The 16,650-nt window shown below is 46.9% G+C and overlaps 1 protein-coding gene across 1 annotated transcript in view; it reads right to left on the minus strand.

Moving 5' to 3' along the window:
• Nucleotides 1-16,650, minus strand: part of ESYT1 (extended synaptotagmin 1) — a 1,383,482-nt gene that overhangs the window by 1,305,828 nt on the left and 61,004 nt on the right. The window lies entirely within an intron of this gene.

The raw sequence follows: 16,650 nt of genomic DNA on the forward strand, positions 1-16,650 counted from the left end.
GCGAAGAAGGTGACCCTTAAGGATTGCAGGTGTTGGTAGGCCAGCTTAATTTTGCATTAAGTGTGATTCCAATGGGCAGGCCTTTCTCTCGCAGCATCGCCAGGGCTATGTCTGGTTTACAGGAACAACACCACCACACTAGGTTAACTACTGGGGTGAAGGTTGTGGTTGACCTTTTTGGAGGATTTCAATGGGAAAGTCCTGTGAGCTGGCTTTGTTCATGGATGCACCTGGCTCCGTGGGGTTTTGGGCAGTGTTTGGTTGACGGTGGTGCATGTAGTGGTGGCCGGCGGAATGGCCAGAGTCTGGTTTGAATAGGAATGTCACTTTTTTGGAACTGTTCCGAATACCAGAGACGGTCCGTGTGTGGGGGAACGAGCTGGCAGGGAAAAGCATTGTTTTCTGGTCGGACAGCATGTCTGCGGTTGAGGTGATATAAAAGACAGACAACAAAATGTGGGATGGTCCTCGTGTGCTGAAGAGGTTGATATTGTACTGCTTGCAATATGGGATTGTGTTTAGGGCATGCCATGTCCCAAGGGTTCACAATAGTGCATCTTATGTCTCGTTTTAAAATGGGGGCGTTTCAGAGGTGGTGCCCGATGGCAGACAAGCGAATGGCGGAGTTCCCTGTGGACTTGGAGTCCAAGACTCGGCCCGCTGATAGCCGCTGCGGTTCAGCGGAAGACTAAGAAGGAATATGAAGTTCAAATAAACAATTATAAATTCATATAAATAAATGAAGTGGCAGTAGGGGGCCCATTTAGGGTTTTGCAGAGCCAACAAGTTGAGTGAGATCGATAACTGGTGTAATGTAGCGTCTTACTTACAGGTGTTGAGGGACCAGGGCCGGCCGTACGCTGACGTTCGCAAAGAAACAGGTTACAGCCATCAGCTTTTTCTTAAAGTTGCAAGGAGGCGCGGATTTCACAGCCCATTTTGCGATAAAAAAAAGGCATTCCAAGCAGGGGCTAGTGCAGCCCTTCCCTCCCTCCCCCATACACGCAGGCCGACTACATTGGCTATGCTACAGAGTATGTCAGGGGTCCTCCGAGCAGTGTGCGAGTCTTCATATCTGAAGGCACTTTTTTTACCACTCTAGGTGGTGTCGCCAGAGGGCACACAGCACAAATTGGGATTAGGCGTGGAAGGGACAACGCGGCCTCTTGTCCCCACATTTACCCCTCCCCTGGCGCCCGTGTCTCCCGGTACAATTATCACATGGATCGTTAATGTAATGGGAGCTAGTAGAGTGGACATGGTGCTTCCCATGACAGCAGAAAGAGCCGACAGACATCACTCCGCCTCCTCCCCCTGTTCACCTTCTTCCTGCCATCTCGCGTTCCTGCCCTCCCCCACTGTGGCTTGGCTGAATCTGGTCTATGCATTAAAGTGGCCTCTCACTAGGAAAGCTAACCACTTCAGCTGGCGGAACAGAGAAGAAAGCGAAAAGGCTGAAAGTGCGGCTCTCCAGATAGCCGGCATATATTACGGGAAATAAAGCAAGCTGCTTCCTCTCGAGCACGTCCTGGCACCAGGCCATTCACTGAAGGATGTCTCGTTGCAACCTCTCAAGCCTGGCGCCAGACTCTCCCGTGCTTTTGTAAAGTAAGGTTTACATCTTATTTCGGCCTGATCTTCTTCGCTAAAATACATTAAATACCCACGTTTCAATCTAAGCCGTGTTTGCGTTTTGAATTTCTAGTGTGAAACATTCAAGATACCGAACTTCATGCCACGAAAAAAGATGTCGCGTGCCTAACACGGGAATAAATTCGAAAACCTCACAGTTCGAATCTCACCATACCCTTCCCCATCTATTTATTTCTTTTACACGTTTATTTCCGTTATGTCTTTAGGCTCCAGCAGCAAAGCTGCGAGTTTATGGAGTGGCAGATACTCCATTCCACGAGTATCTGCTTGTCGCATTGTAACGCCGCAGTTTACCGTTATATTCTATGGGGAGCACGGATCTACGGCGTGTCTTTAGTTTGAGCTGCGCTAGTAGGTTTGCGTAACACTTGCTGTCCATATTTTGGATAGACAGTGATTTTTCAGTGCAGTGGAATTGTGTAATCTACGATTTTACTACTGAGAATGCCAGTATTACTCGTCATGCCAAACTGCAATCTTACCTAGAATGTCCAACCAGGAGCATACGAAGAATGGTAATCTTATTGAGAATGTCAAAATGTGTGCTGATGGGGAATGTCAACGTTTTTGGGTGTGAAACTGAGAGCTTACAGGGAATGACAAGTTTACTGGAATAAGACATATCACCTATCACGACATGGCAGATGATGTTATCCAAATTGGCACTACACGAGGAATGTGTAAGATGATGGGGTGGACAAAAATGTGTGCTTCTGACTTCTGCTATGGCAGGCCCGAATTGCAGCCAAACTCACATGGGTTGCATGTAGGGCTGGGGGAACAATTCACGTGCAAAGTGGAACCGACGCAATTCGCCCTGGTTTCCGCTTCTGTGCGTTCCACGAAATGCACCATTACTGCTCTGCCAGCACCGGAATTTCGCCTGCCAAGGGGAGTATTTAATCCGTCAACGTTTCGCACGGGTTCTCGTGAGTTTCACCTGCCATTGCCAGAGTTAAACCACGCGAACCTTCGCACCTGTACAAAAGTATGTTTTTGCGCGTTGTTGTTAGATTTCACCGGCGCAAACCATTCTGCAACGCCCACAAATGGTTTGGGGCATGACGAACCATGTTGGTCACCCGTTGCCGAAATGCAGTGCTAAGCGCATGGTATTGAAACCGAAATGGACCGATACTACACGAAATTTGGTGCACGCGCAGGCTTTTGGCAGCGGTTCGGCAAGCAATAGTGAATATTTCGCATGTCACGAACCGCCGGACGACCGTGAACATTTCAGGCGGGTGCAGCGGAATGGCAGAGATGGGCGATGCAGATCGAAATCTGGGATCATATGTTTCTGTAGCTGGTGGAGCGGAATATAGCAATTTCGCCCAGCACTAGTGGCCTGACGTGATCGCTAGGCCGCCCCCTCCCCTCACCTGGTCTTAGCATTGGTGCAATGAAAGGATTTTCAAGAGTGTTTCGGCTGGCACAATGAAAACACTTGCGGTGGCATTGGTTTGAGTGCGAGCGCTGTTGCAGATCTTGCCACCAGGTGAAATGGCAGCCATATTTGGTCATTGTGCTGGATTACAATAAGCAATGCAGGTGCAACGATCCACTGCTGTTTTAGTGATGCTGTTATGTCAGGAATTGTGCGGGTGCTTCCAAGGATGCAAATCCTTACATTATTACGGGAGGACGAAGCCAGGGACGACATTTGGGGGTCGCCAGGGGTAGCACATGCGACCCCTGAGGTCTCCCTTTCTACCCCTAAAAAAATAAAAAAAACTTTCTTTTTACATTGAAGCTCCTGGGCTGTGGACAGTTCCATGCGGCTCTTTGTTTCTGTATTGGCTGGAATTTTGATTGAGGGCTCTTAAAGTGTAACACTTTGAGCAGTGACCCTAAATATGAAAGAATAGGAATAACAAATAATTTGTCTTTCTGGAATCATATACAATAATTGCTACACTCATTAAAGGGGTGATAGATCATGTTCTATCACTTCCCATGATGTCACTTCAGGGTAGCGCGTCAAATGACATCACTTCCGTGATGTCATCTGAGGTAAAGGGTCATGTGATGTCACTTCCGCTATCCCTGGCGTTTTGGTGAAATGACGTAAGGACGAAGCAGGTGAGGGCATGGGAGGGGGCACTACAGGCACAGCTAGCTGCATCTCTCACCAGAGGGACGAGCAGATCTATTTTGCTTTTGAATTAATCATTGACAGACAGCAGCAAAAGCCTGCTCTGCTCATATCCATCTGCCCACTTAATAAAGGCAAAGGCTTAACTGCTCTGCTCAACGTTTTCAGATGGCTCACACCACCCAAATGCAGCACCTCTTTGTGAAAGGAAAGTTGCCTACCACTATAATTATTCGAGAGGCACTACCAGAATGGAGGGCTGACTAGAAAAATGTTTTGAATGTATTGCTGGCTTAAACAAAGGGGCCAGAGACTATGAGAAGAATAGGGCTGCAGGGGGGGGAAGACCAAAGTAAGGGACGAATACCAGTAATATTCACTGCACAAAGTCCCGATATTCCTCACCCTTTTCCTCAGTTGGAAAATGCTCGTATTAATTCAGACGATCTTAAATACACTCAGAGGCGTAGACAGGGTAGGGCTTGAGTGGACAAGGCCCACCCAAAACCTGTAAATGCCCACTCAGCAGCTCTGTGTGGGCCTGTAAGATGTTAATGTCACTGCAGTGGGCCCAACTACATTAGCTTCAGGCCCCACTTGTTAGACAATCCTGGCTACGCCTCTGAATACACTCAGCCCTCCCTGTCCTCGTCCCAGTCCTGCTCATAATGGAGGACAAGGACGAGGCAAGTCTTGTAGCATGACTAGGCACATTTTCTTGTGGGTTTCCTATTCTAGAGAAATCAAATGAGTGACTTTCATCGGGACACCACATCCCTAAACCTAGGGTTGCTTTGGAAAATCATTGTTTTCTGGTACATTAGTACAATGGAAGCCAAGAAGATTTTCAGAATGACTTGATTTGCTAAATGAAAGTCCCTGACTGGAAAACATGTGTCCTGGTGGCATGGAATCACATGGCCAGCCTATATGATGTGTGCTAGGACAAGGGGGGGAAATTATTGCTTGGGGAACTAGAGGGAAATAGCTATAGGCAAGGGGCGAGGAGTTGGACACATTGGAAGGGTAACGTGTTAGGGCAGATTAAGGTTAGAAGACTGAGGGTGGTTTCCCTTAAGGGATAGCTGTCATTTATTGGTGTGATAGGTTTCCATGCGCAATATCCTGTAGCCTGCTATTTACAGTAAAATACGTGTTTTTGCACAGGTAGAAAACAATCTTTAAAACAGTCAACAGTTTGGCTTGTGTACAGTGAAAATGTTTTCTTTATTGTTATGTATTGACGTTACATGCCCAGGTAACCACACTATGGTTTAGGAGTTACGATCACATGCCTTTGTGACCATAATTTGCCCGGTTTTGTCATCACATGGGAACATACTCAAATATTACAGCCATTGCCATAAATAAAGCAAGATACTCACATTGTTTCCAGGTACTTATACAAATTGCACGTTTTTCCATCAGATGGCACCAACTCCATGACTTTTCTAGGCATTTCAATAATTTGCCCACATACTTGATTCACATGCCAGCAATTGCCACTTTTTACCAGATGTTTTGCCCAGTACGCACTTCATTAGACAGCTATTGCAAGCATATGCCTAGGCACTCATGCCATTTTCTAAATATTAGTATCATATACTTGGGTACTCTCCACACATGCCAGTATGCACCTGTACTCCCACCATTAGGCAGATTGTTATGATTTGGATAAGTACTCACTTTATGACAGCATGACTGGATCACCTTTTAACCTACCTACTCCCCCTGCCCCAATTGTGCTTCCAAGTAGTTTCACAATGCTCTTATGCACCAACTATGCAACCTAGGCTTGAAGCTTGGAATGCCCCTCCCAATCGACCCCTCCGCCCCCCACTTCCCCACCTCCTAACTCTTTCTCTTCATGCCCCCTTCTGGTCAGGAGCATTTCAAACAGCAAAATGGGGTGGTGAAAGTGGTCCGTTAGCTGCAGTGTTCTGTAAGAGGTCGTGATCTAGTTGGCTGTTAAGGAGTAAAACGAGCAGGGGAGGGACCACGGAATGAGCCATAGGATGTTTGTAGGAATGCCCTGAAATTGCCCGGTGAGATTGGCAGTGCACCTAGTTGTGCAGTTGAGCCCATCCCAGAGTGTGGGCTGGATGAGTTTGTTCACTGTTCAGCACATGTTCGGTTTGGCCAGCGTACGATGTGGCTCTGCCGGGTGCCAAGATCCTGTATGTGGAATTAGTCTGTAAGCCGGTCTTTCCATATTATGTGTGGCTCGGCTGTAGGGCAGACTTGTGGGTCAGCATTGGTGTCATAGGAGAGACAACATGTATACTTGGTTGCGAGTTGATGGTTTAACCAGGAAGTGGGCTTTCAGTCAGTCTGTGAGAGTTTAGTGCAGTAAGTGAGGCCTCCGTGGAGACAGTTCATTTGGGTGTGGGTAGCATGGGCTAGGCTTGGCGGGGAGGTAGGAATAAATTAGTATGCCAGAGATTTATGTAGAGTGTGGTGTGTGGTAGTAACATTCAAATTGTCTTACAGGTCTAGTTTCAGTGTGTTGTTCTTGCCGTTTGTTGCACATGGCAGTCTTTAATGAGGTGGTTTATTGACCACCTCATTAAACATTATTGGGGTCAGACAAAAATCCTGATCTTCAGGGCTTTACCGAAGGCTAAGAAAGGTTGAGAGTAATGCAAGTGGGATGACAGACTATTTTTCGGTTCCAAGGTTAGGTTGTGGACATGTTTCACATCAACATACTTCTGCCGGAACAAGGGTTTCCTGATCAGGGTGGTTAGTTTCAATCTGAGTTTTTATTTCAGATGCCATTTGGCTAGTTGTCTTTATAGGAATTCTTGGCCCTTGCTGTAGTACACTGTGTGACTGTGTGATGTACAGGACTGTGAAGTATTTGCTGCTTGACAGGGAGACAGTGCAGTGACCGTCAACAGGGAAGAGCGTGGGTGGCGGGTTGCAAAAGATATGGATATCTGTTTAATAGGTCATAGGTGTCAATGTTATTGGGTGGCTACGTTTTGGGACCGCTAGAGTTTTCAGGTGAGGTCATTGAGAGCCCTAGCTGTAGTGAATTGGCATAGTCTAGCATACATTCACTAGGGCATATTGCCTGGACTTGATTTATGGGAATGCAGGGTGGAAAGAAGGCCAGGGAGAGTGTGCAAGTGGAAGAAGCAGGCTTTGACTATTTGGGCATCACTTCTAGACTTTAGGCTGGGGGGGGTGTAGGGCCTAGGCTGTCTGGTCGTGAAGGGGTGGGATAAAGTCGCCCTGTGACGGCACAGGAAAAATCTCGGTCTGTGTTTAGTTTCAAGTGATTGTCTTCCATGCAGTCCCGGTGGTTTGGAGAGCCTTTAGAAGTGGGGCATTTGAGTTCAAAGAAGATTTCATTGTCACAGTGGGATCATGCAGACCTAGAAAAAAGGACGATTGTGTGGACTCATTGGGGTCTGTCTAGGATGAAAGGGAAAGGGAATCGCACATTTGGTTGGCTTCTGGCAGACACGAATTAGGTCATACGTTCAAGCATAGTCAATTGTATTCCTACATTTTTCAGTTTTGAAAGATCAGCAAAATGGTCAACTGTGCCACAGGCAATATATATGTCCATAAGTCAGAGGATGCTAGTGGCATTGGCGTAAACTTGGAGTTGAGGATTGTCCCAAATGGATGTTCATGCAGATTCAGTGTCTGACAGAGGCTGACTCGCACAGGTTCTAGTACTATTTTAGACTCTAAGAACTGAAGGTGTTCATTGCACCCCAAGAATTTTGGGACATTCAGTAGACACAGAATACTGAAGATCACTCTAGAATGGAGGGGCATTTCAAAGCCTTTTCAGCCACCCGTAAATGGTCTTTTGGCTGTATGGGAGAGATTGAGGATCTAGGATTAAGGAGCAGGAGTAATTAAGTGAGAGTGCTAGCTCATTAAGGCGGAGAGGCTTGTTCTTTTCAGATGTCCAGGGCTTTGGGGATTATCCAGGATTTTTTAGATTGCAGACAGAAAGGCTAGGCAACTCTCTCTCCTCCGCTTGGCCCCCAAGGAATGTGAAATGCAAGTGCTGATGTTATTAGGTTGCCCATGGTGCAGATGGCATCTAGCGTGTGGCCAGACGTGTTCGAGGCCTTTCACCAGTTGTCATTGTTTTTCTAGGATTGCCCTCAACGTGTGCAAGGCTGCAGGTTTTTTTTTTATTTGAACCAGATGTTGCGGTAGCTAAGGATGGTGGGAAGTGAGTGGGTGAGGATGATGTTGGAGACAGCAGTCATCAGAGTGTTAAGGAATGAGAGATTTTAGGTGGGAGCCGAAAATTAGAAGGAAGGATCAAGGTATTGGCGGTCATGCAGAGCAGAAGACATTATTTACAGCTGGTGGGAGAGGTTGGAGGATTGTCTTGGTGATGAAGTGCTCTCAATGCGCCTAGAACAGTTGGCCGATCTCCGCGAACCACTCCAAGGGGGTGTTGGCGAGGCGCACCTTGTGGGTGAGTGCCCAGATGAGTATGCACTGTGCACGGTTATGTGGTGATTCATTGTCTGCTACAACACGTTACAGAGTTCTATTCAAACACTTTATAAACTGTACGTTTTTCCCCTTACAAAAGTCTTTGGAAAGTCCACAGAAACGCACATGAAGATGAAGGCTGTGTATAAGGCTGGCCTCTCTGTTGCCCTGGCTTCTGTGACCACTTCACCACCTTGCTCTGCACTCCAAATGCCAAGTTGTGCCCTGACTAGTGGAAGATGCTGATGACTCGTATATTCAGGCCCGCCTGCATTCCAACATGGTGGCCATGTTACTGAGGAACACCCAATCCCTAAAGCCCTCCCACCTAACCCTACTGTATCTCCCAGGATCATCAAAGAAGGGTGGAAGATTGACTGCTTGCTGCTACACATGATGAGCACTGGCTCTCCCTCTTGGTAGAGAGCAAAATCTCCTGGGTAGCCTGGCGAAGGGCACATCAAAAGGGCCACCCCTGTTAGACTGATCATCAGGCCACCCTCGCTCCTCGCCCTTCGCCAAGATCCCTGGCAAGATGGTACCAGCCTAACTCCCCGAAATGTGGCTCCCACCACCTCCTCTGGCTGGGCCTCTTTGGAGCCACAGGCACTCATTTCCTGGCTTGTCCTGTGTGCCCTCAAACCCTCCCCACCTACTGGTCCTGGTTGCCCCACCCCTTCTTCCACTCCTCCACTGGTTGGTCATGAGTACCCTCTGCTCATTGTTCCCTCTCTGGCCCTTCCCACATCAACTCCCTACTAGTTTTTGTTTCGTATTAGCACCAACACAAAAACACATCTTCATATTGTAAAGCGCCCAGAAACGGGATTGCCACCTCATTCTTTGTCCTTTGTAAAGTGTTTTTGTTAAAAAACAAATATTTTCTGCTTTCTACAATAAATGCAAAACAGTCTTGCACGGCACTTCCACTGAAAGCCTAATTAAATATTATAGAAGTGTCGTTTGGATGAATGTGTGCCATATTTAGATATGCATGGATTCATTCCACAAACCACGCTAAACTCGTTTGCAAATCGCTATGAACGCGTATGCGAAGCACAAGGCACCCAGGAACACTCATAACGAAAATAATACTTCTTTCCGGTGAAAGAGCTCGTGTCCGGTTTGAGTGTTAGTCATGTTGTGTTTGCTTTCCTTCAGAACAACTTCGACACACCCCTTCCCCAAAACAAAAACGCAGCGTTGTTGTGGGCAGAGCCACATGTCCGCCTGTACCAAGTTGCCAACCTAACTTTTAAACAGATCCCTCTTTAAATGGATTTACCTTTGGAGCCCTACGACCTCCTGTCCACGTAGCGCCCCGTTTTACGCACAGGTGTGCCATCTCAAACAAAACAGACAACTTATCCAGACTTCTGACCCGCCCAGAGCATTACCAATGAAGTTCAAAATCTGTACCCTCCAAAAACAGACCTGTACTACCCCCATCGGTGGAAGTCCTCACTCGTGAGCATAACAGTTTAGCTCATCTGCAAATCCATCATCCCCCCACCCCCAAACAGACGTGCACCCAGGAAATGGGTCACTGCCGGATTCCCTTTTTTGGAGCCGTACAATTCTCTCCTCTGCACATTCTCTCCTCTTGGCAGCAGTAACGGTTCCATCTGTCCCAGGAATGCCCTGCAGTGATACCCATCGCACTCCCTCTCCAGCTCGCCAGCTCGCCCTCTGCAAACAGTCGTAATCCAAGCAGTTGGCTTCAAAATAAACTGACAAACACCGAGCCACACATTTAAACAATAAGGTAGTGCCAGAAACACACACGAATTCGAGAACAGGTTATACCTGGCAGTTACCAGAATGCTTTCCTCATCTAGAGCAGAATACGGCTGCAGTAATATTCCCTTGTCCTGCTCCAACAGACAAGCAGAAGACGCCAAAGGGAAATGGTATTCATTTTATATACACTTTTATAAATTACTGGCCCTATGCAGACGGTCGTGCTGTGAATTACAAAGTTGAAAAAGATGTTGCAATAATTTCAGAACACAATAGGACAAAGGATAGCAGAGGAAGCGGTCGGCCCTTTTAGGAGAGTGGAAAAGAGGTATGTTTTGAGGCTTTTGTGCAAGGGGATGTGTAGTTTGGATTTGAGTTGGGAGGACGTCCCAGGCTCTAGGTGCCCATTGTGTGAAGGCTTGCTTTTATGTGCAGGTCAGCCTAGAGAGTTGAATGTCTAGGAGATTTTGGTTGGCTTGTCTGGTGTTCATGTTGGTGATGGGTTTCAGTTTGTTGTGAAGGGTAGGGTGGGGTAGAAGGCTTTAGATTCAATGCCAAATCTTCTGAAAGCAATCCCCAGGGATTATTGGGGGCCAGTGGAGTTGGCAGAGAGTTGTAATGGTGTGTGAGTGTTTTGGTAGGTGTCGCTGCTGGCTTTAAGGGGACAAGAGTGTTGTTGAGTACAGCGAGGATAGTGTTTCCGTAGTTCAGCTTGGCCAGAACTAGTGCCTCATCAAAAGTAAGGATAGTCTCATCTTGCATAGGCGGTGGAGCTGCCGGTTGCATGTTTTGGTGACGGCAGCTATGTAGCGTCTGAGGGATAGGTGGGTGGATCGATGATGAAGCCTAGGAACGTGACTGGTGGGTAGGGGCATATGTGTGGATTCTCTATGGTGACTCTATGGTGAGTCTATGGTTTAGGGATGCAGGGTCTGGGTTGTTCTGGGGTTGGGGTTATGGCAGATGAGGAGGTAATTAATTGTTCATGGGTTGAGATTTAGAAGTGGGTGGCCATCAAGTTGGTGATGGTGGAGAGTCAATGTACTGGGATGTGGAGTTCTGAGGGGGAGGAGACTTGGAAGTATATTTATGCATTGTCTACATATTGGTGAAAGTGGGTGTTTTGGATGCTAAGAGTCTGTCTGGGGGATTCAATATATAGGTTGAACAGGAGGGGAGATGGGTGGAACCTGGCGTTACTCCTTATTTGACTGGGGTGGGATGCGATCAATAGAGGTGCATGGAGACAGTGAGGAAGGAGGTAAAACAGTCAAGAACATTGCCTGAGAATTTCATCCTGTGGGATAAGAGGCTTAGGAGGATGGTGTGGTTGATGGTGTCAAAAGCAGCGGAAAGGTTCAGGAGGATTGGAAAGGATGTTTGTCCTTTGTAAGTGATGTTGTGGAGACCAGCCAGGATGTTAAGTGTTGCAGTCTCAATGCTGTGGCTGAGGTAGAAACCAGATTGAAAGGGGATGAATAGGTTTTCTATGGTAATATGCTTTTGGAGTTGCTTGTGACAAAGTGTTTCATGATTCTGGTAAGTTATGGCAGGATTGTAAAGGGACGGTAGGGTGGTGATGCAATTAGATGCAGCCTTAACTGGGCATGCATCATCCAGTGGGTGTTCTGGTTTTGTTTTGGCTGTGAGGGAAATTAAGGTGTCTTGGTTGATGGGGTGGAATGTGTCCCATATGTTGGAAAGTTTGGGTTTGAGGGGTCAAAGAGGGGCTGTGAATGGCAGTGCTTGTCTGATGATATGTATTTTGGAGTGGGAGTTGCATACTGTGGTTGGTGGGGGCATGGCAGTGGTGGATGGTGATTTGGAGAGTACCTTGATGATAATAAAACGTTACTTTGTGCAGATACAGGTGGATTGGAACTCTTTGAGATGAACAAGTTACTTACCAACTGTAACGTTCTTTCGATTGGATGTTCCTCCCACGTATTCCTCATCTTAGATATATCCTTACCTTCAGCTTTGCTGCTTCGGCACATTTTTTTTCTGTCTCTCTCCACCAGAGGGCGCTCCTGGACGTCGCGGCTTCAATGTTCCTCGGCGGCCTCCGTCGAGCACCGACGCCATCCGCTGTATAAATGCCTCGAGCGCGCCCATTGGCTTCAGTTCCGTTTTTTCATATATTGTAGTCCATGTATTGTAGTTAAAGGGTGTGCCTCTTTTGACCCAAGCCTTAAAATAATTTAGAGTGTAATTCAAGTAAACTGTACTGCGGGGATTGGCTGGAAGGGTCAATGAGGAATATGTGGGAGGAACATCCAATCAAAAGAACGTTACAGTTGGTAAGTAACTTGTTCTTCGAATGGATTGTGTCCTCCCCCGTATTCTTCATCTTAGATAGACTCCCAAAGCAGTTTTGCCTCGGAGGTGGGAGTACAGAATTTTTCTAATCGTGTACAGAATGGAGTACAGATTTAGCAAACAGACTTCCTTTAGAAGAAGTCGAGTCCAGGGCATAAGTATGCATGGATGACCATGTGGCTGCTGCACAAATATCTTGTACAGGGACACCCCTTTTTAGTGCTGTTGAAGTTGCCATGCCCCGGGTTGAATGAGCTCTCAGTCCATCTGCTAGTTCTTTCCCAGCCAATCTATAGCATTCTGTTATAGCCAAAATTATCCATCTAGATAATGTTTGTTTAGTTACAGCAAGTCCCAATTTGCGGCCAGTGTACCCCACAAAAAGTTGATCACACTGACGTATTTTTGCCAATCTTGAAATATAGAAACTAAGAGCTCTTCTGGGGTCTAGTCTATGTGGTCGCTCCTCTTCCTTGCTTGCATGAGGAGGAGGGTAAAAAGTAGGCAAAGTAATTTTTTGTGACAGATGAAAATCCAAAACAGTTTTTGGCAAAAAAGATGGTTTAACTCTAAGAACTACTTTGTCTTATAAAAGATGGTGTGAGGAGAACTGTGATGTCAATGCAATACAAAGAATTGTTTTTAAAGTAAAGAGCCTTAGCGGACAAGAGTGTAAAGGCTCAAATGGAATGCATGTGAGGAATTTCAGAACTAAGTTCAAATCCCACACTGGAACTTGAAAAGGTATTGGATCCACTTGAGGGGTTCCCCAAAGGGTGAAGATCTCTTGAATGACTTCCTGAGCTAGTTCCCACTCGTGGGAGACTGTGCTCTGCCTGCTCAGAGCGTCCGCTGCTGTGTTTTGCTATCCGGCTAGATGAATTGCCGATAGAGAGATCCCTTCTTGTATTGCCCAGAACTAGAGCTGCATTGCCTCTAAGCACAGTGGTAATGACCCCACTCCTCCTCTTTTGTTGAGGCAGTGCATGGCCACCGTGTTGTCAGTCATTATCAGGACATTCTTTCCCCGTACCGAGGGCAGGAAGGCCTTCAGCGCTAGTCTGATCGCCCTCAGCTCCAAAAGGTTGATGTGTAGTATGGACTCTGACGGAGACCAACAACCGCTGATTGTTAGATTGTTGGTATGGGCTTCCCATCCCTTGAGGGAGGCGTCCGTCACTACTGTTATCTCCGGCCATGGTTGCCAAAAAAGATTCTCCTCTGAGGATATGTTGTCTGCAAGCCCACCAGTGTAGATCCTGTGCTACTTTGGCTGGAACTTGCAAAAGATTTGACATTTCCCCTGAGAATTTGGACCATTGAGTCCTGAGAGCCCATTCACTTTTTCTAATTCAGAGAAAACCCTAGTTTGTGAAGAAAGTGACAAGTCTTGGAAGATGATCCTGGGCTTGTTCTGGGGAACGTGCCCTGATCATCCAATCGTCCAGATAGGGGTAGACATGAATCCCCCCTCTCCTGAGACTCGCTGCCACCACCGCCATCAACTTGGTGAAAACTCTTGGGGCGGAGGTTATCCCGAATGGCAGAACTCAAAATTGATAGTGAGAATTGCCAATTGCAAACCTTAGGTACTTTTTGTGCTTTAGATAGATTGGCACATGAAAGTAAGCATCCTGAAGGTCCAATGATACCAACCAATCCTGGAGTTGGAGAGCCTGAATGATCTGAGAAAGTGTGACCATCTTGAACTTGTCCTTCCTTAGGAACTTGTTGAAGTTTCTCAAGTCCAAGATGGGTCTCAGTCCTCTGTCCTTCTTTGGAATGAGGAAATATGGGGAATACCAACCCTTGTTCCTCTCCGCTACAGGTACATGTTCTATTGCACCTTTCTGTAGCAGGATTAAGACTTCCTGCAACAGGAGCGGATCTGGATGTTTGACAGAGTCGTATCCCGGCGGGTGATTCTGAGGTTTCTTTTGAAAAGGAAGGCAGCAACCTTGGGATACTGTTCCCAGTGCCCATGTATCTGAAGTAATGCCCCGCCATTCTTCCAGATGCTGTGAGATCCTGCCTCCCACTGGGGTCTTGTGGGTCAAAACCTCAGAGTGGGTTTGCGGCAGCTGCAGCAGCTGCTGAAGGGACAGATGCTGCTGCTGGGGAAGATCTAGCACCTTTTCCTCGCCCCCGAGGAAACTTTCTTTGACCTCTCTGACTGGCCTGTCCTCTTCCTCTTCCAACTGAGGAGTAATAACGAAAAGGACGACCCCTCCAGGAAGATGAGCCTGTGTAGGGGCGCTGTTGAAGTTGTCTTATAGCGGCACTGAGAGACTTAGCCGCCGGTTGGAGGTCTGCAGCTTCTCCAAACTTTCATCCGCCTTGCAGCCAAAAAACCTCAAGCCGTCAAAAGGCATGTTAAAAGGCCTGGATTGTACATCCGGTGCACAACCAGACTTTCTTAGCCACGCAAATCTACGTAGCACCGTGCTAGTTGCATTCTCCCGAAGCCTCCTTTACAACCCTTATTATGGCAAGAAAGCCATCACGTTCTTCACCTTCTGAGATGTGTTCAGCTGCCGCTGACATGCAGTCCCACAGGGTATATGTAAACCTTGCCAAGGTGCAGGTTACATTAGTGGATTTCAAAGCCATACTCCCTGATGTAAAAATCTTCCTAGACCATGCATCAACCTTTTTGTCGTCCCTATCTGGAGGGATTGTGGGGTATGCAGCATTTCTAGTGGAGGTAGCTGCTTGAACTACCAGACTTTCTAGAGATGGATGTTTGCTTAAATATTCGGGATCAGAATTACAGGGTCTATATTTATATACAAACTTTTTATTAAAAGCCGGGATGGCTTCAGGGTGTTCCCATGCAGAATTGACACTCCTTTGCAAGGCAACATGAAATTGGAGAATGGGGTCTTGCTGAGGTGTTCCTGATAGGATATCATTAATATCATCATCTTGATAGACTGGTGAATTTATACCCCATCCCATAAATTCAGTGACTCTATTCATTAGTTTTCTGTAGCCCGCACCAACATGCTCTGATGGGTCTGGTTTATCAAATTTGTATTCTGGAGCGGTGGCCAGACCGCTTGCTGTTTGCAGGCATTCCTGTAAATCCTGAATTTTGGATTGAGGATGAATTCATTCCTATGGAACAGGCCTTGTGCCAAATTTAACACCAACAGAGGTCATTTCTTCATCTGCTGATGATTCTCCCTCATAGATAGATGACATGGTCCTAAAAAAATCATGCCTACTCTCAGGGTGAATAACTTTTTCGGGTAATGTAGGTTTTTCCCTTGTTAAAGGCTTGGACGTCGATGAAAACGTTGATGGCGCTGATGTTGTTACAACAATCTTCGATGTTGTCGAGGGAGCCTTCGATAATCTCGAGGCAGTCGTCGAGGGATTTGTAGAAATCATCGACACCGTCGAAGGAGCCTTCGCAGATGTCGACTGCGTACTCGACATAACCCTTTTAGCATGAGTTGTCGACGCCTTGTACTCGAGAGTCTTCGAAGACTTCGATGGCGTTGATGTAGACTTCGATGACGTATGATGGCTTGACGCCATCTTGTTTCCCTCTACCTTCGATTTATGCACCAGGTGGTCTTTTTTATGAGGTGACCGGGAAGAGTCCCTGGACACCCTCAACAACTTTTTGTCGGACTTTCTTGTTTTGGATCTTCTCCTGTCACGTTTTTCATGAGTAAGGGCATGGTCTTCTTTAGATTTTTTTGAGGGGGTCTGGGCCGCGTTCTCAAAAATCTTTAACATGGAAACTCTAAAGGCTTCCCATTTACTCGGGGAGTCATGCTTCGAAGGGCATTCTATCACTTCCTCAGATGACGTCGAGGAAGAAGAGGGAGAGGGAGATTGGTGCCGTCTTTTCTTTGTCTTCTTAGAAGACAAAGAAGAAGACTTCCCGGATCTACTCCTCAATCTGTATTTCTTATGATGTTTTACCGAAGACTCAGCTGAGTCTCTCCCCTTTGAAGTAGACTTTGATGAACCCTCCCCCATCGCCAGCTTACCTCTGGTTCTTTTAAGGCCTTGTGGGTCATCGACTGGCACGAACCGCAGTCTTCAATTCAGTGGTCGGAACCGAGGCACCAGAGGCAATTTTTATGTGGATCGGTTAAGGACATTTTCTTTCCACATTTTAGAAATGTTTTTTTTAAACCCGTCTTCGGTGTGGAAGGGTTCGATGAAGACGACATTATTTTCTTCACAAAAGACTGAAGCGCCGTTTGTAACGATCCAAAGCGAAGCTAATGGAAAAACGGAACTGAAGCCAACGGGCGTGCTCGAGGCATTTATACAGCGGATGATGTTGGTGCTCGATGGAGGCCACCGAGGGACATCGACGCTGCGACCTCGAGAACAGCGCCCTGTGGTGG

Source organism: Ambystoma mexicanum, chromosome 3q (assembly GCF_040938575.1).
Source record: "Ambystoma mexicanum isolate Mex_15411 chromosome 3q, UKY_AmexF1_1, whole genome shotgun sequence".
In the NCBI taxonomy this organism is placed as follows: domain Eukaryota; kingdom Metazoa; phylum Chordata; class Amphibia; order Caudata; family Ambystomatidae; genus Ambystoma; species Ambystoma mexicanum.